Here is a 22,657-nt window from a genome sequence, read left to right as displayed (position 1 = left end):
TTATGTTACCATGTTTTAAGTAAAGGGTAATTCATCAATATTCAGGTGAAGTTAATGAGAAACTCCAAAGCGTTGGATAAGGGATCTGAATTTTAGGCTAATGAGGCTCTTCAATCTGATCCCCTACACTGAAGTTTAGTTTGTGGAAGGACACACACACACAAAAAAACCCAAAAACAAAAACTAAAAAACAACAAAACAGACAAAAAACCAAAAACAACTGGATTAATCCTGAATTCCGTGCCTGCTCTAGGATCTTCAACCTCATCTATTCCAGTTGCCAAGGAACTTGGTAGACAACAAATACTGTTTACGGTGAAGTGGCTTGAAAGCCACTAAATGGTTCAGTGTATTCCTAAAAGAGTGAAACTTAGGTTTGGGGGAAGTGGGTGACTCGTGGAGAGCAGTGGAAAATACCATCCCTCGTAAAGGTATTTAAGTCTTTGTACAAAGCAAGAGTTCAGTGTGATTGTGATTTAGAGCCGGGTGCTTGGGAATCGTTGCTGATCTGTTTGCACTAAGCCCCCGCCCGCGCTTTACAGAGGGAGAGACTGAGTCCAAGGAAGATAGCAGAACGAACCCCAGTCCCGGACATCTTTCTGTCCTGAACCCCCTGTACCAGTTTCTCAACCAGTTTCCCTTCTGTCTGTGGTAACCATTATCTTCCTGAAATGTGAATCGGATCCTGTTCATGCTTCTGCCTACCTTTTGCGTCTAGAATAAAATGCAAACCCCTTGCTATGGCCTAAAAGGTATTGTGCAATCTAACCTCCTTATATCTCTCCAACTTCATCTTGTGTGCTTCTTGTTCACTACACTCCAAACACACTAGTCTTTCAGTTCCTAGAATCTGGTCAAGCTTTTAACCACCCGAGGGCCTCTGCGCTCTTGTGGGTCCCATAACTACCAAGCCGCACTTCCCCTCCTACATACACGTCTCCACAGCTGGTTCTTTCTGCTTCCTTAAGTTTCTGCATGAAAATCTTCCCTGACCACCTTGTCTAAAGTAGCTTTCTCCTCAAATTTCATTCTCTAAAAGCACCCTGCTTGTTGCTTTCGTTGATTTCTATCAAATTGCTAATTACATCCTTTACTTGTTCCTTGTCTGCCTGCTAATCAGAATGTAAAGTCCATAATGATGCCATCATGCCTGACAGATGATGAGTAAATATTTGATGAATGAATGAGACACCTGGAACTTAATCCCTAGATCAACAAGGACTAAATGTGACGAAATAGTACCAGTTCCTTTTGATAACTTTTGACAAGGGCAGCTTTTCTTATTGCAGAAGATACTAAAATTAATACTTTACAGGCTCTTAAAGCTAGAGATCTATACAATATAAATCTGTTTAAAATCTGGATAGCTAATGCTGAAGATAAAACATAATAGGATATCTGGGGGAAATTTTTAATTAGATCCCCCAAATAAGTATTTCCCAGTTTATGCTGCATTCATTTGCCCACACCCACAAACTGCAATCTGCTCCCAATCTCCAGTTTAGTAGTGACTGGCTCCACCCTGGGTCCAAACCAGAATTCTAGATCTCATCCTTGCTTCTGTCTTCTTTCTCTCCTTCCACATCTATTCCGATTTTGTTTTGCTGTGTAAGGAACCACCCCAAAGCTTAGTGGCTTTAAAAAACAAACAAACAAACAAAAAACTAGTGACTTAACAAGGTATTACTATCTCTTAACGGTTCCGGGGGTTGAATGGGTTCAGATGTGTGGGAATTGCTTGGGTCTATGACGCAGTTGTAAACCAGGGGGTTTACATCATCTGAAAACTCGACTAGACTGGACATCCAACATGGCGCACTCCCGTGGCTCACAGCTGATGATGGCTGTCAGCCGGGTGCTGAGCTGGGGCTGTCGACAACAGCAGCTATGTATGTGTGTCCCCTCCACTCGGTTTGCACGTCTCGAAGTATGGTAGTTGTCTTCCAAGGGTGTACATCCCAAGAAACAAGAAATGGAAGGCCTGGGCCCAGGGACTGGCGCAGCATCTCTTCTACACACACTCTCACCCTCTCTCTCTCTCAAAAATAAATAAAAACTGAAACAAAACAAAAAAAGGAGCTATAAAACCCACCTGTCAGTGAGAAAACTTGCCAATGTGTGTGTACCCATCTTCAATCTGCCACAATACCCCCCATTACGTTCTGGCCATTCCGCCTCATAAAAATCCCAGTCCCTTCTCTCCAACCTCATTGCTGCTACACTGGTACAGCCCACCGTCAAGTTATCTCCTTAGATAAGTGCAAAAGCTTTCTTAATTGGACACCTGGCCTTCAGTACAGGTGTCTCAAGCTTGTTCTCTATAGTCTAACCTAAGTGAACTTCATCAAAATCTAAAGTGACTGGGGGTGGCACCTGGGTGGCTCCGTCGGTTGAGCATCTGACTTCGGCTCTCGTGCTTCACGAGTTCAAGCCCCGTGTTGGGCTCTGTGCTGACAGCTCCAGAACCTGGAGCCTGCTTCGAATTCTGTGTGTGTCTCTCTCTCTGCCCCTCCTTTGCCCCTCCCCCACTCACCCTCTGTCTCTCTTTCAAAAATAAACATGAAAAATTTTTCTAAAAAATCCAAAGTGACCAAGCTGATCATGTCTTTAAAATCTTTCCAAGGCCTCCACTGCTCTTGGAATAAAAAGTCCAAACACTGGTCATTTCCAAAGATGAGCTTAAATGATCTGGCCCTCAATTACCTAACCAACCAAACCTCTCTCCACAACGCTCCTCTGCCCCTAACCGTTGCTTCCAATTCACTGCTGTATTAGTCGGCGTTCCGTCAGAAAAACAGCAACCACTCTAGGTATTTTATTTGCTTGTTTGTTTGTTTTTAAGTTTATTTATTTATTTTGAGGGAGAAAGTGTGTGAGAGGGGCAGAGAGAAAGAATCCTAAGCAGGTTCCACACCATCAGTGCGGAGCCCAAGGTGGGGGTCCAACTCACAAACCCCGAGATCGTGACCCGAGCCCAAACCAAGAGTCAGATGCCTGACCGACTGAGCCACCCAGGCACCCACACTCTAGGTATTTTAAATAGAGGCGATACAATATAGGGAATTGGTTTCAAAACGAAATGGCTGGAGAGGCAAAAAGGAGAAAGTTACCCAGAAGTTAGAAACAGCCTGAAAGTCTGGAGCAAGAGGGAAAATGGTATTACCCAGCCCTCAAGTCCACTGTGCTCTCAGGCTGACAGACTGCCATCACCGCCTCTGCCAGAGCCTCTACTGCCACTGGAGCCCAGGAGTCCCCACCCACAGGCCGCTACTGGGGCCATGGCCGGAGGTGCTACCAACAGCATGGCTGCTCCTGCCCCCAGTCTTCCACCAGCATTTTCCACTGGCAGAACTCACCGGAAGCCTGTTGGCAGAGGGCTCTGGGAAGTGTCATTTGCTGACTCAGCTCCTGCAATACAGAGAAAAGCAGGAATGGAGCTGAGGGCCAATAGACAGATGACTGGCTGAGCTGCTCCAAACATTTTCTGTTTCGTGAACTCATCATGTTCCTTTCCATCGAGACATGCTTTTCCCTTTGTCTGAGACATTCTTCCCCTACTCTTCTACTTGAACCTGCCTGCTCTCTTCTGCTCGTAAGAATTCTCACTGCAGGGGCGCCTGGGTGGCTCAGTAGGTTGAGTGTCTGACTTTTGATTTTAGCTCAGGTCATGATTTCATGGTTCGGGGGATCGAGCCCGTGTGGGGCTCTGCAGAGCCTGCTTGGAATCTCTCTCTCCCTCTGCCTCTCCCCTGCTTGTGCTCTCTCTCTCTCTCTCTGTGTCTTTCTCTCTGTCTCTCTCTCTCAAAAAAAAAAAATAATAATAATAATAATAAACTTAAAAAAAAAAAAAAGGAAGCTCTGTGTATGGAAAAGGAATGAATTCACAATGTTCCCAAGACTTGGATAAAGAACGATAAGACTTCCAGGAAGAAACTAAGTATCAGAGACCCTTTCAGTGGCTTACCTTACATCATAACTTTTACTGAATTTCTGTGTATAGAGAAACGAAATCAGTACCAAGACTGGTGATGAGCCTAACAACACAACATAATATGCAAAATAGAAATCATTAGCAAGTGTAATTCGTGGCAGCTCTCTGGAATGCAGAGGAGTTGGGTTGGTGGAACAGGGTGGGGTTTCAGGTGTAGTGGCCAAGCAGGTGAGTCAGGTGTCCCAATTTCCAAAAAACTTCCTAAGAGTAGTGCAAGCATGTTCTAGATCCCCTTTGCCCTTCAAAAAGCTTCAACTTACTGTGGCCTCTAACTGCAGAGAAGTTGTGGGAAAACAGCCTGGCTGTCAAGGAAAAACAACGACGACTGACTGAAATCGTGATTTATTTGTTCCCTCCTAGACGAGAATGCTCTGTAAGCTGCCCAAGCCTTAACGTTTCTTAAGTCACTTTAAAATCATTCACTGGAATGCTTTTTGTATTAGCTTAAATAAACTTTGGTTTCGAGTAACAAAAACCACGTCAGGGTATCTCCAGTATAGAGGGGGGATTTATCAGAAGGATGCAGGGCAAAAGTATAGTCAGTGTGGAAGGAACTGGAAGTCAGGAATCAGAAAACTGTCTCTACACTCAGCTCCTCTCTGTACGACTTCATTATTTTCTCTCTTTGCAGGTGGACACTGTCTGCTTTCCTTGGACGTGGATGGTGGATGACGGCTGTCAGCCCCATTCAGCTGAGTTACGCCACGTCTATTCAGACGCTCACAATAGAGCAGGGCTCCTCAGCCCCATGCTCGCATTGTCGGCCAGATCATTCTTTGTGGTGGGGCCAGTTCTGTGCACTGTAGAACATTCGGCAGCATCCCTGGCCTCTCCACACTAGAGGCCAATAATACCCAACCTCTCCCTGGCCCCCGCTGTGACGATCAAAACGTCTGCAGACAATCCCAAGGTCCCTGGGACGGGGGCGCAAAAATCACCTAGGGTGAAACTGTTGGGCTAGACTATCCAGGTTTTCTTAACACAATATCAAATTTCCAGAGACAGAATCCAACTGGCCCAGCTTGAGGTGTTGTGTCCAACTTGACCCAATCAACTAAAGACATAGAGTCACATGGCAGAGATGTGGCTACCAGGAGTCCACGACCATGGGGACGGTGGCCAGTTCCCAGAAAAGAGGGATGAACACATGCTCTAGTAGGTGTGCCGTATGTTTCCTTAACCCTAGAAGTGAGGTGCTCTACCCTGACTTTATGGACTATATTCGTTGGTGATTTAGGAGAAAATTTTCTGAGATATATTTGTAATATCTCCATCCCTTTAAAATTTTAACCCCAAATCTTCCATTATAAGGCTTTTGAAATAAAAACATCTGATTTTTTTTTGGTTCTCTTCAACAATTATTTATTGTGTCTCCTCTGTGCCAAGCACTGGGCTAGGCCTTGGTGAGCTAAGTAGATCGGGTCCTGTTTGCACATTTTAACTCCAGATTGATTTATGAGTTGTGATAGTATAATTCTACTTTGGCACGGCCATTTTACCCTTGGTATCTAATTACTGTTTCTAATTTTGAAGTTTTTAAATCAATTCTCTTCATTATTTTTAATTTTTTTTAATATTTGAGTTTTTTTTAAGTTTATTTTTTTTTTTTTGGGAGGGGGGAGAAAGTACAAGCAGGGAAAGGGCAAAGAGAAGAGGACAGAGGATCCAAAGCGGGCTCTGCATTGACAGCAGAGAGCCCGATGTGGGGCTCGAACTCACGAACTGCAAGATCATGACCTGAGCCGAAGTTGGATGCTTAACCAACTGAGCCACCCAGGCAGGCATCCCTCAATTCTCTTCTTTATGCCAGTGTGGGGCTATCTGCCTGTCAGAATCGAGGGTTAGTCTTGGACTTCTTACCAGCAATTTGTGAACACATGCCCGTGGTTTACTAGAATAGCCACAGTTTTGACCACTGAAACTCAGTTGTCCATGGCCCCCAAAATAAATAACAAAGTATTAGGAAGAACATCTTGTCTTTTCTCAGACAGCAGAAAAACAAGTTCTTGCATTAGCTGGCAAAGAAGAATTCACTAAGCAGTGAAGGTTATATAGAATGACTCTGGTCGGTTAAAAATAAGGAAATAAGGTAGATTTATAGCTTTTCTTCTCTGCCCGTCTCCCAAAACAGGGTGCTGCTTTTCCAGTGCTGCTTAACCTGTATCAGCATCTCCCAGCACCTTCTGCAACACACCGAAGACTCGAGGTGTTTTTCAAGGGAAGAATCCCAGGGTCATATAAGTTTGAGAAATGCTGACCATTATGTCCTCCTTTGGGAGTGTCACGATTAAGGTGGTAAGGTCTCTGGGAGGGTTTCACTGGCATAGCCCTCGTGGAGAGAAACCTGGCAGTATTTACTGCCTCTAACATATGCAAATCCTATGTCCCAGCTCTCTATTCCTGGGTATGCATCAAAAAGAAATTTCCTGGCATGTAAGAAGCAGCTGAAGTATTCATGAAATTCTAGTACACGGTAGCAGTGAGTTGGAGGTAACCCCCAGCAGCAATCGGAAGGATTACATCGCAATGCAGCAAAGTGGAGGAGGCTGAAAATAGTGGAGACGGGGGAATGAGATTTCTAATCTATACCACTGTCATACACTTTTACAATGTCAGACACCGTGCAGATAGACTTACGACACGAGTGGAAGCTGAGTTGCCATGGCATTCGTTAGAGGATAGGGGTGGGGTGGGGGCACAATAATAAGAGATGAAACTCGAGATAATTGAGTGCAGATTGAGCACAGGCCTTTACCTTCGTTCCCTCCCCAAGGTCTGCTAAAATGGCATTAACAGAATAAAAAGGGTATAAACCTTTGAGCTCAAAGAGGGCAGAAAAGACAGAAAGCAGATGGTCAAATCTATGACCTGACGGGCCAAAGAAAGCTGAGACGTCAGGGCCTATATAGAGAGGCAAGGCATTAAGAAGCAAACTCATTCAAGCCAGGGGACTCCAGAAAAGTCCAGGAGTTAGGAGGACAGGTGCCTCCAAGTCCAGGCCGGGAAGCACAGAACTGGTTGAGGGTGCATACAAGGAGCAGTGGTTTCCTGGATCCCCTTCTACTGCCAACCCCCCTTCCCCCACCAAGAGGCAGGTGGTTGACCGTGGACAGGTTGAGTCAGAAAAGCCCTGATTCTGGCTCGCCAGGAAGAGAAGCATGCCACCTGCAAACAAATGGGATTCTGGTGTGGGGTGCTGATGGTGGGGAAGCAGGGGCTGATGGGAACTCTCCGGGCCTTCGTCTCAATTGTGCTGTGGACCTACAATTGCTCTAAAAAATAAAGTATATTACTGGGGCGCCTGGGTGGCTCAGTCGGTTAAGGGTCCGACTCTGGATTGGAGCTCGGGTCGTGATCTTGCAGTTCATGGGTTCAAGCCACAAACTGCACTGACAGAGAGAGAGGGGGACAGGGAGGATCCCAAGCAGGCTCCATGCTGTCAGCACAAAGCCCGATGAGGGGTTTGAACTCACGAACCGAGATTATGACCTGAGTCCAAATCAAGAGTCAGACGCTCAACCGACTGAGTCACCCAGGCGCCCCCAAAATAAAGTATATTTAAAAAAAAAAAACAACCAAAAGGGGGCAACTGGCTGGACCAGTGAGCAGAACGTGTGACTTTTGATCTCAAGGTTTGGAGTTCAAGCCCTGTGTTCGGTATAGAAATTACTTTAATTTTTTTTTTTTTTGTTTTAAAGAAATGCTCTGGGATAGAATCTCATTTTAAGAAAATAAAATAGGAGTGTCGGGGTGTCTGGGTGGCTCAGTCGGTTAAACGTTTGACTTTGGTTCAGGTCGTGATCTCATGGTTTGTGAGTCTGAGCCCCACATCAGCTCTGTGCTGACAGCTCAGAGCCTGGAGCCTGCTTCGGATTCTGTGTGTGTGTGTGTGTGTGTGTGTGTGTGTCTCCCTCTGACCCTCCCCTGCTTATGCTCTGTCTCTCTCTCTCAAAAATAAATAAACATTAAAAATTTAAAAAAAAAGAGAAAGAAAAGAAAAGAGAGCATTTTCACTTTGAAAAACTCAGAGGAATCCAAAGGGCACCTAGCAGATAAGAACACTGAGGTGCAGGGAGTCTCCCCTCGTCCGTACCGGCTCCCTGCTCCCGGTGACCGACGTGGGCATCAGGCAGGGGCAGGTCTGGACCTGACAGCTCTGGTTCTCTAAGACCACAGGCATGTCCCTGGCTGCTTGGCTGAACGTCTGGCAACAACTGGACCTCTCGTCTTCGGTGGAAACAGAAACCTGTCTGTGTCCGTCTGCAAACCTAGGCCGTAGCCACTTTATTCTCGCCATCTCCTCGCTCACATGAACTTTGTCATAAGGTTGTCAGTCTCCGGGCGCCTGGGTGGCTCAGTCGGTTAAGCATCTGACTCTTGGGCTCAGGTCACGATCCTGCGGTTCGCGAGATCGAGCCCCGCGTCGGGCCCTGCGCTGATGGCACGGAGCCTGCTTGGGATGCTCTCTCTCCCACTCTCTCTGTTCCTCCCCTGCTCGTGCTCTCTCTCTATTAAAAATAAGTAAATAAGATTGGGGCATTCACTTTCGAATGTCCCCTCTCTATGAAGAGAGCTTTTCTACTATTCTTCCCCATGCACGTGAACTTGTCCGCCTGGCCCGCCCTGGTGTCCCAGCGCTATCTGCTGGCGGGCCGCTCAGGGCTCTGTTGCCTCGCCAGGGATTTTGCTGACTCCGATGCCCAAAAAAATCCTCAAGGTGTAGAGTGGCAGTGCCCTGGGATGTGGGTTTGAGGGACAAGCCTGTCACCTATGAGCCTTTCCAGGAAACAGCCCAAGAATTAGCACCTTGGTCCAACAGCTTTATTTGCACACCGGGGTCACTCAGCACTTCCTCTCCCGTGGGGGGTACCTGAGTGTGCAAGGACCTTCCCTCCCGTCACGTGACGCGTGAGGCTGGCCTGCCCGGAGTCTGTGGCTGGGTCTGGTGGGCAGGAGAGGAATCCCGTGACGCAGACTCGTGACCCTAGAGGCCACAATTCTAGAGCTTTAGGAGACGGACGCTGTAGATCTCACCTTTAAACAGACAATATATAAGAAAAGCCAATATCACGTATCTGTTTTACTCGATGTTTGATTTCAACGTAACACACCCGGTAAAAGAAGAAAAAGTCAAATGCTACTTAGGAGTTTACTGTGGAAAACAGCACGTGTTCCTTCCATGCAGACCTCCGATCTCGCTTTCTCGTGCATCCTTCCAGAAATATTACACACACACACACACACACACACACACAACACACACAACACACACGTAATGCAAATGGCAACACGCTCATTCCTCTCCTTTTTTCACTTAACAATGTATTTTACGGATTATTTCTTTTCTGCATGTATAGATCCACTTCACTCTTTCTTTTTTTAAATGTTTATTTTGAGAGAGAGAGTGCATGTGCATCACACAAATGGGGGAGGGGCAGCGACGGGGGGGGGGGGGGGGAGGAGGGAGAGAATCCCAAGCAGGCTCCACGCTGTCAGTGCAGAACCCAACGTAGGGCTCGATCTCATGAACCGTGAGATCATGACCTGAGCCGAAATCAAGAGTTGGATGCTTAACCGACTGAGCCACCCAGGCACCCCTTTGGCAAAGCACTGCATTCACAGCGGGACAAAGGGTTACCCCCAACGAACATGTAGTCAGTTGAATGGTGCCCCCCCAAAGCCCCATGTCCTTACTTACCCCTAGAACCTGTCAATGTGACCTTATTTGCAAAGAGGTCTTTGCAGGTATAAGCAAGTTAAGGATTTTGAGATCGGATCATCTTGGATATATATCCAACGACCAGTATCCTTGTAAGAGAACCACTGAGGGACAACTGGGACAGACACACGGGGAGGAGCCACGTGACCATGGAGGCAGCCACCGGGGCCCCAAGCCAACGAATGCTGGAGCCCCCAGAAGCTGCAAGTGGCAGGGGAGGACCCTCCCCTAGAGCCTCTGCAGGGAGTGTGGCACCATCGACACCTGGATTTCAGACCTCTGCCCTCCAGAATAAATTTGCGGCACCTGGGCCGCTCAGTCAGTTAAGTGTCTGACTCGTGGTTTCAGCTCAGGTCATGATCTCACAGTTCGTGGGTTTGAGCCCCACATCGAGCTCTGCACTGACGGCACGGAGTCTGCTTGGGATTCTCTCTCTCCTCTCTCTTTCTCTCTCTGCCCCTCCCCTGTGCGCTTTCTCTCTCAAAATAAATAAATAAACATTAAAAAAAAAAAAAGAGCTGTGAGGGAATAAATTTGTAGTTTGTGGCCGTTCGTTGAGCCAGCCCTAGGAAACTAACACACAGCGCCTACCTAGGTATCAGGAATCCTACTCACTCCGGGTCCTGGTTTTCTTCATCCCTAAAAACGAGAAGGTTGGGCCACAGGATCTAAAGTTTCTTCGTGGTCCAAACAGTTTCTGGCCTCGTTAGGTTCCCTGCGTAAGGGCCCCCTCGTTCAAGGCCAGGCTGGGATCACATCAGCTCCCACAACGTGGCTTTCTTCTCCTCTGTCTTCGGAGTGTTTCTGGTCCTTGTGGTCCCCTAATGCTTTTCCATGCATGCTGGTGTGAAACAACATGACTCTTCTAGCCACAAGGAGCAATCTTCCCTCCGAAAGGTCGGGACTCTTGTAAGAAAATGCGATTCAAAGTAGCTTAGGGAAAAGGGGAAATAGGTGAATGTTATGAGTCATCGCTTAGTTCCCGTTCAAGAATGAATGACCCATCACCCAAAATGCTGGGGGTCCCACCGGCTGCAGCTTGAGGGCTGTGTCAGCTGCAGGGCCACCTTGCCCAAGGCTGTGCCCTTCCCAGGCCTGCATCCAGGGACCGGTCCTCCAGGGGCACCACGACCTGCCCTCTCTCCCGCCCCGACCGTGACTCAGAAGGACCGCTCCAGCTTTCCAGACCTCCAGGGGACTGAGGCTTCTCTTGCACCCAGTGCTGCTTCCCCACCCTGCCTTCCACAGGTGCCGGCACCAAGATACTCCCGGAGAAGCCACCAGCCCACGGAGCCCCCTCTGCGCCCCAGTCTGGGGCAGAGGACTCACTGGCTCATGTAACCAAGCCAGTAATGGAGAAGCCGCCCAGAGACCCAGGAACCTACTGGATCAGGGGTTCTACCAGAGGCTCTGGCTCCCCTCTGGCCTTGTAGGGGCCCCAGGCAGAGGAACCCTCACACCAGAGAGAAGCCAGACTTCGCCACGTCTCTGCCCTCCGAGGGCAGGTGCAGGAAAAGACTCTGATCGGCCTAGTGTGTGCCAGGCCCCCAGCTCCAGACCACGGAGGAGCCAACATTAGAAACTGCTGGCAGTGGGGCCCCTGGGTGGCTCAGTCGGGTAGGCGTCCGACTCTGGATCTTGGCTCAGGTCACGATCTCACAGTCTGTGGGATCCAGCCCTGCGCCCGGCTGCGTGCTGACAGCGTGGAGCCTGCCTGGGATTCGTTCTCTCACTCTTTCTCTGCCTCTCCCTCTCTCTCTTTCTCTCAAATAAATAATTAACATTTAAAAAAAGGAAAAAGCTGGAAGTCCCCACTTAAACCATTTGCTTAGAGTGGGCAAAGCATGGGGTGCCTAGGTGGCTCAGTTGGTTAAGCGTCCGACTTCAGCTCAAGTCATGATCTCGTGGTTTGTGAGTTCGAGCCCCGCGTCGGGCTCTGTGTTGACAGCTTGGAGCCTGGAGCCTGTTTTGGAATCTGTGACTCCCCTTCTCTCTCTGTCCCCTCCCGAACTCATGCTCTGTCTGTCTCTCAAAAAATAAATAAATGTCAAAAAAATTTTTTTAGAGTGGGCAAAGCGTGCAGCCAGATAACAGCTAACATATGAAGCAAGAGAGGGCTGAGCAGGTGGCCCACTGAACGCTGGCCATGGGGTACCCTCTCCCTGCCTCTTGCCACTTTCTACCAGCTGACCCCTCCCCTCTGTGTCCAGGGGCCGGACCAGCAGCCCGACGTAGCTATGGCCGGCTGTGACTTTGGTGGCCCAAGGAACCCCCTCACTGCCTGATAGTGTTGACCGTTTGTTTCTTGATGTGGTTTAAAGTGCCTTGAGGTGTAAGCTGTATTCCTCGCAGGGCCCGCCTCTGTACATTGGCCCCCTCGTCCTGCTTGAATTGGAAAGGAAGGGGGTGGAGTTGCCCAGCAAGGATTTTGCTAATCCCCACTTAGATACACTTTTCAACTCTTTCTAGACCTCCAGGACAGCGCTAATCCTCCAGTAGAGCAAGTTTTGAGGTTAATAAGAAAAATGTAGGGGTGCTTGGTGGCTCACTCAGTTAGGTGTCCGACTTCGGCTCGGGTCATGATCTCACGAGTAGTGAGTTCGAGCCCCACGTCGGGCTCTGTGCTGATAGCTCAGAGCCTGGACCCTGCTTCGGTCTCTCTCTCCACTCCTCCCCTGCTTGGACTCTGTCTCTCCCTCTGTCTCAAAAATAAATAAACATTAAAAAAAAGTTTTTTAAATAAGAAAAATATAACATTAAGAGAATCAAAGCAACTTAAAAAAACCCTAACCCCTAACAAAGTAGATAGAGGTGCCCAGCTCTGTCTGATGCCACTCCCGTGTCCCACAGAGGCCAGGGCAGAACCCCACAAGTTCAGCTGAAAGAGTAGACACCTTCAGGACTCAGCACGCCCCCTGCCCTCCCCGGTGCACAGCTCCCCTGCCCTCCCACTGCCCTTGTACCCTCTTGAGGACTGACTGCACCTGGATGGGCCCGGACCTGACCCAGGAAGGCAGTCAGATTCCCCCTCTGGCCAGTTTGGAGTCTCCACCCAAAGGTGCTGCGTCCCTTAGGTGCTCAGCGGGGAAGCAGTATGGAGCCAGGAAGAAATGGCTACGTTTCACCATGAAAGTGCAGAGGCGGGGACGGGGGGGTGCGGGTTGAGGTTTCAGAGAGAGGAGGGACCTAAAGTCATTTCCTGGGCTTTTGTGCAGAAGACATCAGATAAAAGGAAGAGTCCAAATGGACCCGGTCCCCACCCACTAGTCTGCTGTCCTTCTTGTCCTTTTATTTAGCGTGGATGTGACCGGTGGCAGCGGGCCAGGCGAAACCTCTCCCAGAGCAGTCACATTCTGATAGCCATCAGGCCTTCTCACAAACAGATTACACAGGCTTCAGCTGGGTGTGCACTTTCCACAGCATCTGGAAGCCAGAGGGGACCTGCCTTCATTCTAGGAGCAGCTCTCTCTGTGTGAAGACCAGAACAGTGTAAGAATCTTCGGGTTTGGGATCTGTAAGTGGGGAAGACTGGGCTCTGCTCTCAGGTCCCTGACACCCCTCACACCTGCCCCCCCCCCCGGGCCTGGTCCACCCTGGGCACTAAGCAATCGTGTGTGGGTGGCAGATGAATGGATGAACGAACTTCAAAGGATGAAGGATTCCCCAGGAAGACGGGGACCTCCTCCAGGTAGGTGAGTGAGGGCAACCACAGGAGACTCCCAGGAAAGGGAGTTAACTTAGGAATTATTCACACCTCATAGGAGACTGACCATTTCTCTCAGGAGGGATTTGGGACAAGCATGTATGTGCAGGACAGGTAACCGGTAAATTGCCATAGAACATGATGTGAGGGGGCGCCTGGGGTACTCAGTCGGTTGAGCATCTGACCTCGGCTCAGGTCATGATCTCGCGGTTCATGGGTTCGAGCCCCACGTCGGGATCTGTACTGACAGCTCAGAGCCCGGACCCTGCTTCGGATTCTGTGTCTCCTTCTCTCTCTGCCCCTCCCCCGCTCATGCTCTGCCTCTCTTTCAAAAATAAATAAACATTAAAAAAAAGAAGAATGTGAGATATGGGAAGGAAGCAGACTCTATTTGTCAGGATTCTCCACAGAACAGAATGAACAGGATATCTAGAGATACAAAGAAGAGAAGATTTATTACAGGAAGTGGCTCACACAGTTATGGCGGCCCCATGAGAAGCCCCATGACCTGTCTTCTGCAGGTTGGAGGCCGGCAAAGGCAGGGGTGTCATTTGGTCTGGGTCTGAGGCCCAGGAAGCAGGGGCACAGATGTCCGAGAGCAGAGGAGATAGATACCCAGCTCAAGCAGGGAGCAAGTTCATCCCTCTGCCTTGTTCTTCTACTCAGGCCCTCAGTGGACGGGACGATGCACTGGGGAGGGCCATTGATTAGATGTTCTTCTCGTCCAGAGCCACCTGCACATACCCCCGGGAATAATGTTGGATCAGTATCTGGGGGCCCCTAAGCCCAGTCGAGTTGATGCACATCACGCAGACTAACTGGATTTTAGATCCTCTGTTATCTAGTGTGACTGCCTTCTGGACAGACAGGGCCGCTAGAGATTTGCCTTCAGCGCAAGCGAGCAATTTGCTAAGGTCATTTCGTCAATTAGTGGGAAAGCCTATTGTTCTGGAAATATTGAGCGGCTGCAGTGGGAACGCGGTAGAGCGGTGCACACGGCAGCTGAGGCCCCTGCCTCCTGGGGTCCAGCCCAGCATGAAAGACGGGCGCTGAGCAAGCAATGGAAAATGAGATGCACATCACACAGGAGGAGGGCAGGGCGTCCGGACGCATGGCAGGGGTTGCTGGGCGCATCCGTGCTGACAGCGGCCAGACTGCTTTCCGCAAGGCCCACACTGCAGGGACCCGGTCTCTCCATGACAGTCCCATGAGGTGGGCTTTACCATCACCCCCATGTTAGAAACAAAGAGACTGGAGGCTTGAGAGGTTAAAGCCTTACCACCGAGTACCTACCTCATCAGTAAACAGCAAAGCTGAGATTCAAACAAAGTTCTATTTGACACTCAAATCTGGGCTCTTTTGGCTTTTCTGTGGCAAATGATAGAAACCGAACTCAAACGATCTTAAACAAGGAAGAGAGGGGCGCCTGGGTGGCTCAGTGGTTAGATGTCCGATTTTGGCTCAGGTCATGATCTCATGGTTCATGGGTTTGAGCCCCGTGTCGGGCTCTGTGCTGACAGCTCAGAGCCAGGAGCCTGCTTCAGATTCTGTGTCTTCCTCTCTCTCTGTCCCTCTCCTGCCCACACTCTGTCTCTCTCTCAAAAATAAAGCATTTTTAAAAATTAAAAAAAAAAAAACAAAGAAGAGAATGTTTTGTGTCACATAATTTAAAAGTGTCGGCTTTCAGCATGGCTGATCCAGAGGCTGAAATAATGTCACTGGCTGGGGTCGGGGGAAGGGAGGGAGAAATCTGTCCTTTTCTCCAGATACTGGACAGGCTTCATGGCCCCCACAGTTCATGACCAGGCCAGTCACCCCAGAGGAAAGAGCTTCTTCTGTGGTAACCTGGACAGGGCTTTGGATTCCTAGCCTGCCTATCAGTAAACACATCAGGCAAAAAGGGGTGGGGTCCTCTGATTACCCAGGCCTGGCTTGTGACTGTCCTTGGGTGGGCAGTGGCCCTACCTGGGAGTCAGTTCCTACTGGAAGGAGAGTTTCTGTTGCCTGAAAAAAGGGAAGGGATGCTGATCAGGCAAACACCTGCGCCCAGCACAGCTTTGAGCCACTGTACTCTACATCGAGCTGCCTTTCCACTATGGTGGAAAAGCCCAAGTGCCCCGTCTCTGGGGCACACAGAAGAGGATAAACTGAACACTAAGGATGAGTCATGTTTGTGTCATAGGACCACCTAATGACTAGTTCATTCCGCAAATCATGTAGCGCACGCTAATAAAGTCGCTCTGGGCCAGGCACTGTTCTAGGCCCAGGGACTAGAGGTGTTTTGTTTTTGTATTTGAAGGCACAGGCCCTCCTCTTAAGGATCCCTCTGTCCAGTACAGGGGGCAAACACGTAAGGGACAGGAGTGTGTTAAGAGCAATAATAAAAACAGATGAAACTCCGGGCACTTAGCGGGCTTCATCAGCAGAGCGTGCAACTCTTGAGATTGTGAGTTCGAGCCCCACGTTGGGTATAGGGATGGCTTAAAAATAAAATCTTAAAAACAAAACAAAACAGATGAACTCATCCAGGATGTGTGAAGAATGCTTACAGCTCGATAGCAAAAAGAGTTAAACTCAGTCAAAAAATGGGCAAACAACATGAACAGACACTCCTCCGGAGATATGCAAATGGCCAACAAGCCCATGAAAAGATGCTCAACATCATTAGTCATGAGGGAATGCAAGGTAGAATCAGGAGATGTCACTTCATACCCACTAGGATGGCTATCATGTTAAAAACAAACAAACGAACAAAAACCAACCAAAACCAAGCGTTAGTGAGGATGTGGAGAAGTTGGAACACGTGTACATCGCCTGTAGGAATGAAACATGGTGTGGCCACTGTGGAGAACAGCTGGACGGTTCCTCAAAAAAGCGAAACAGAATTACCCTATGACCCAGCAACTCCGCTCCTGGATATATAACCCAGCATTGCAGGCAGGGACTCAAACAGATATTTGTACAGCGATGTTTAGAGCAGCATTACCCCCCATAGCCAACTGGAAACAACCCAAATGTCCATCAATAGATGAATGGATACACGAAGTGTGGTGCGTACACACCATGAAATATGCAGCACGGAAGGAAGGAAGTTCCGATATGTGCTCTGGAACTTTACACTAAGCAAAAGACGTCATACGTCAAAGGTCACAAATTGTGTGGTGGTTTCACTTATATGAAACATCAAGAACACATAAATCCACGGGGACAGAAAGCAGATGAGTGGCCGCCAGGGGCTGCTGGGAGAGGAGAGAGGGAGCAAGTGCTCCCGGGGGTTTTATTCTGGGACGACGAACGGGTTTGGCAACTAGAGAGACGTGGTGGCTGTACAATAACGTGAATGCACTAAATGCCATGGAATTGTTCGCTTTATTATTTTTATTTTTAATTTTTAAATATTATTTTATTTTATCTTATTATTATTATTAATTTACATCCAAATTAGTTAGCATATACTGCAACAATGATTTCAGGAGTAGATTCTTTAATGCCCCTTACCCATTTAGCCCATCCCCCCTCCCACCCCCCTTCCAGTAACCCTCTGTTTATTCTCCATATTTATGAGCCTCTTTTTTTTTTAACTTGTTTTATTTTTTAAAATTTACATCCAAATTAGTTAGCATATAGTGCAACAGTGATTTCAGGAGTAGATTCCTTAGTGCCCCCTACCCATTCAGCCCAGCCCCCCTCCCACGACCCCTCCAGTAACCCTCAGTTTGTTCTCCATATTTACAAGTCTCTTCTGTTTTGTCCCCCTCCCTGTTTTTATATTATTTTTGTTTCCCTTCCCTTATGTTCATCTGTTTTGTCTCTTAAAGTCCTCATAGGAGTGAAGTCATATGATTTTTGTCTTTCTCTGACTGACTTAGCATAATACCCTCCATTTCCATCCGTGTAGTTGCAAATGGCAAGATTTCATTCTTTTTGGTTGCCCAGTAATACTCCATTGAATATATATACCACATCTTCTTTATCCATTCATCCATCGATAGACATTTGGGCTCTTTCCATACTTTGGCTATTGTCAATAGCGCTGCTATAAACATTGGGGTGCATGTGTCCCTTTGAAACAGCACACCCGTATCCCTTGGATAAATGCCTAGTAGTGCAATTGCTGGGTCGTAGGGTAGTTCTATTTTTAATTTTTTGAGGAACCTCCACACTTTTTTCCAGAGTGGCTGTACCAGCTTGCATTCCCATAATTTTTAAATATTTTTTATGTTTATTTATTTTTGAGAGACAGAAAGAGAGACAGAGCATGAGCGGGGGAGGGGCAGAGAGAGAGGGAGACACAGCTTCTGAAGCAGGCTCCAGAATCTGAGCTCTCAGCACAGAGCCCGACTCAGGGATCGAACTCACGAACCATGAGATCATGACCTGAGCTGAACTCAGATGCTTAACTGACTGAGCCACCCAGGCGCCCTGGAATTGTTCACTTTAAAATGGTTAATTTTGTGATGTGAACGTCTCCTGGAAAAAACAAAACAAAAAGCCCTGTGAAGTTGTACGTAAGCTCCGTAAAGCGTGTGCCGAGGCTGTCCGGAGGAGGAGGGGTGACCAAGGGCATGGAGGAGTCAGGACAGCCTTGCCGGGGGGACAGACTTTCTCCAGGGATCGGTTTCCTCCATAAGCACAGCTGCACACAGGGGCCCAAAGTTCCTGTCTCCTCTTACTTTACAAGGAGGCCGGTGCATCTCACTGTAAAGTTGGGTCTTCATTTCAGGATCAGACCTGGAGTCTCGGCTCTGTTTGCTACAGCTGCTCTTAGTGTTTGTTACTCTCATTCGGAGGCCGGGACAAAGGGCGATTATCAAAGGACTGCATGTTCCCTGCCTGATCAGGGCGGCCCGCACAGCGTCCCCGGAGGCCAGCAACAATGCTGTCCTTGTGGTGTGGACGGAGCGGTCACAAAGCACATTTTCCTTTGGGGGTGAATTGCTGGCCTGCAAGGCAGGGAGCTCTCTTTCCATTTCACAGAACACCTCCTTGTGGGCCCGAGAGGCTGTGGGCAACAGTGTCCCCTCAGGTCTGCGCCCGCAGAGTGGGGACACGGGCACGGGGCCACTGGTCACTCCGGGCCTCACGTTTAGGTTTACCGAGTGTCCAGGCCCCTACATGGGCCTTGTCCCAAGCTTCCCTGGAAATCCCTGGTGACTGACAGAGAATCCGACAGAACCTAATGGAATGTGCAGATCCCGGAATTACTGGCACGCATTCCCTGGAAGGTTTTGCTCCACTGCGGCCGCCTTCGTGGGACATAACGCAGCCCTGATTCAGCCACTGTCCTCAGAGCCCCTCGCCCCCCCTTTATTTCTGGGATTTCCTCCCTGGGTTTGGGGACCCCCTCTTGTGATGCCCCACCCAGACCTCTCCTTTTACGTGCACCAGACCACTCCCGGCTTCTCTAACACCATCCCACCTGCTTGGTGCTCCATTCGTTCAAAGTCCTCCCACGCAGGGGCGCCTGGGTGGCTCGGTCGGTTAAGCGTCCGACTTCGGCTCAGGTCACAATCTCATGGTCCGTGAGTTCGAGCCCCGCGTCGGGCTCTGTGCTGACGGCTCAGAGCCTGGAGCCTGTTTCAGATTCTGTCTCCCTCTCTCTCTGACCCTCCCCCGTTCATGCTCTGTCTCTCTCTGTCTCAAAAATAAATAAACGTTAACAAAAAAACCCACAAGGTCCTCCCACGCAAACTCAAGCTATTTTGAGGCTCTGTGTTGGCCGGGCGCTCGCTGGGTGTCTGTCACGTGCTGGTTCATTTAATTCTTGTAGTCACCACATCAAGCAGCTATTACTCAGTCCGTTGTACAGATAAGGAGATGGGCCCCAAGAAGACCGGGACTTGGCCAAGGTAAACAGCTAGTCAGCGGTGGGATAGGATTCAAACTCTCAATTTCAGGTTCTATAAACTAACCCCTGCCAATAGACTGGTTATTGGAGACATTATCCCTCCTAAGTGGCAGAATGTCTCAGCAGACTAAAAATAAGCAGTTTTCATGGTAGTTCTCGTATGTTTGTAGATAGGTGGTATTTGGATATATATTTTTTTTGGGGGGGTGTCTTTCTATAACCCCCAAACTGCTACACCTGACTGCCTAGACTACGTTTACCAGAGCCACTACTGAAAAGCGTCACTTAATACCAATTCAGCCGTGGCATTCACACTTGGCATCAACATTCAGGTGATTCTGAGTGAGCACAGGGGCACAGAAATTACCTCCTTCACCATCTCCTTAACTTCTACACTGGAGAACCGAATCAAGAGCAGGACTCAGCCGAGGTCATGGGCGAGCTGGAACGTTCTGTCTCCTGTGAATCTCCCAGACTCCACCCCACACCCCTGAGCTGCCCCTTTTGTGTTGTTTCCTCCACTAGACCCTGACATATTGAGCTCAGGGGCTACATGTCAGTGCTCTTTTTGTGGTGGAGAGGGGGACGAAAAGAAAGAGAGGGAAGGAGGGAGGAAGGAAGGAAGTAATAGAAGTTTCCAGGTTTACAATTCAGTACAAAAGGACGAGCCAATTGGAAGATGGGCTGGGGACTTGAATAGACATTTCTCCAAGCAGGACGTACAAATGGCCAACAAGCACGTGAGAAGACGCTCAACATCGGTAGTCGTCAGGGAAAAATGCAAACCAAAGCCATGAGAGGTCCCTTCACACCTGCTGGGGTGGCCGGAATTGCGGACAGACCGTACCAAGGGTTGGCAAAGATGTGGGGAGATCGGAACCACACGCACCGCTGGTGGGAGTGTAAAATGGAACCCCCATTTTAGGAGACACTCTGACAGCTCCTCAAACAAACTTAGACATTTGACTTACTTGTACACAGGGCTGTCCTAAGTCCCAGAAACTCCACTCCCAAGGTGAAAACCCAGAGGTCCGTCGGCTGACGCTTGAAAAAACGAACTGTGGTCTCTGCGTACGATGGAGTGTGATTTGGCCACAAAAAGGAACGAAATTCTGACACGTGCTGCGATGGGTGAACCTTGAAAAAATCGTGACAAATGAAAGAAGCCCGAAGGCCACAGGTTATGGGGATTCCTGGTATAGGATTCCACATGGGTTGTTGTGGGAGAGGGGACGAGGGGCCGTGGCGGCCAGAAGGTGTGGGATTTCCTTTTCAGTAATGAAGAGGTTCCCAAACCAACTGTGCTGGTGGCTGAGCATTTCCGGTTATATTCTAAATTTCTTTTTTTTTTTTTTTAACGTTTATTCATTTTTAAGAGAGAGAGACAGAGCACAAGCAGGGGAGGAGCAGAGAGAGAGGGAGACACAGAATCGGAAGCAGGCTCCAGGCTCCGAGCTGTCAGCATAGAGCCTGACTCGGGGCTTGAACCCACAGACAGCAAGATCATGACCTGAGCTGAAGTCGGACGCTTAACCAACTGAGCCCCCCAAGTGACCCCATCCATGTATATTATAAAAGCCACTGAACTGTGCACTTTAACAGGTCAAACAGTATGGCATGTGAATTATACAGTTGTCTTTTCTCCCTGAAGTTTCCAGAAGGCACTGTGCCCCTGTCCAAAATTCCTCTTTATTCATATTAATTGCTTCAATTTTTAACAATCCTATATAGATTCTTAAATGCCTCAGGGTGCCTGGGTGGCTCAGTCCGTTAAACATCTGACTCTTGATCTCAGCTCAGGTTATGATCTCACAGTTGTGAGTTTGAGTCTTTCATCTGGTTCTCTGCTGTCAGTGTGGAGTCTGCTTGGGATCTCTCTCTCCCTCTTTCTCCGCCCCTCCCCTGCTCTCTCTTTCTCTCTCTCAAAAATAAACATTTTTTAAAAAAGAAGTATTTCTTAAAAAAAAATTTTTTTAACGTTTATTCATTTTTGAAAGACAGAGAGAGACAGAGAACAAACAGGGGTGGGGCAGAGAGAGAGGGGGACACAGACTCTGAAACAGGCTCCAGGCTCTGAGCTGTCAGCACAGAGTCCGACACGGGGCTCGAACTCATGAACCACAAGATCATGACCTGAGCTGAAGTCAGACGCTCAACTGACTGAGCCACCCAGGTGCCCCTGAAAGAAGTATTTCTTAAATGCCTCATAAGGTTTTAATAAATACTAAAATAGTATTTAATATCCACTTTTGAGGTTTCTAAATACACAAACCATTTAATTTCTTAACATAAGGCACACATTTTCTCACAAAAGAATAAAGTGTTTATTATCTACAAGGAACTTAACATTTCAACCTTGTTCTCATAATAACCCAGGTCCCCTGTTCTATCATTATTTTTAGTGTCAAAAGAGGAGGGATGTGTCTGTAGCGTCTAAATCTGACGTTATCTTGCAGGGGGGCAGTGGCCCGGAGCATCCGCAGGGAAAAACAGTCTGCTTCCTGCCTGGCCCCGAAGACATTGAGAGCACAGTGAGGTAGAATTACCAGTTAGCTCAACATTATTCCAAACCAACATGAACCGAATCAGACCCGGGAGGGGGGTAAAGGCTTCTACCCTTGAGAAAAGCATCTGACAAAAGTGAGAGGCTTTTGGTTTGGGGGGGAAGATAGGTACGATTTGTACAAAGTTCACATTTAACTGTAGCTTATCAAGCAAGTGGCGAGTCTCAAAAATGCCATTTTGCCATGTTGCTTTCTTGTCATTCCCTTACAAAACCAGCCACCTCCATTGGCTAGGACATGACAGGACCTAGGCCTTAGCAGGAGGGGTTCTGAGAAAAGTTCTTGGTTAAATGAACAATGATCAAAACGTGTGTGCAGATGGGCACGGGCAGGGAAATCCTTGAAAAAGTGAAAGCAGTGGTAACGAGAGCAGGATCGTATCGAATCCTCCAGAACTGCCTTTCAGGATGATTGTAATGTTGTTCAAGAAAACGTGGGTTCAGATAGTCTCCTGCAATTCTACCTGCTCGGTGGAATCCTACGTAGCAGTTAAAAAGGATAAAGCATCTCTGTAAAGTACTAACGTGGAAGGATGTCCGAGATACTGTAATGAGAGAAAACAAGATGAATTCCAAAAATAAAGTGTTAACGTACAACCACATTTTCTTGTGGTATTCTCTGCCCATGTGTATTTAATTGCATACCTAAAAAAAATCTAGAAAGCTGTCCACTAAGCCATTAACTTAGGTTGTTTCTGGGAAGAAGGCTAATAGGGAACTTTCACTTTCTGTGTTCATGTTTTCATATTATTTGCATGTATCATTTGCATGTATTTGCTTATGTTATTTACATGTATATATTTCTGTCTTAATAAACATTTCAGACCTAGTTT

Source organism: Panthera pardus, unplaced genomic scaffold, assembly GCF_024362965.1.
Source record: "Panthera pardus isolate Hobbes unplaced genomic scaffold, ASM2436296v1 HiC_scaffold_6, whole genome shotgun sequence".
In the NCBI taxonomy this organism is placed as follows: Eukaryota; Metazoa; Chordata; class Mammalia; order Carnivora; family Felidae; genus Panthera; species Panthera pardus.
This window is presented reverse-complemented; position numbering follows the sequence as displayed.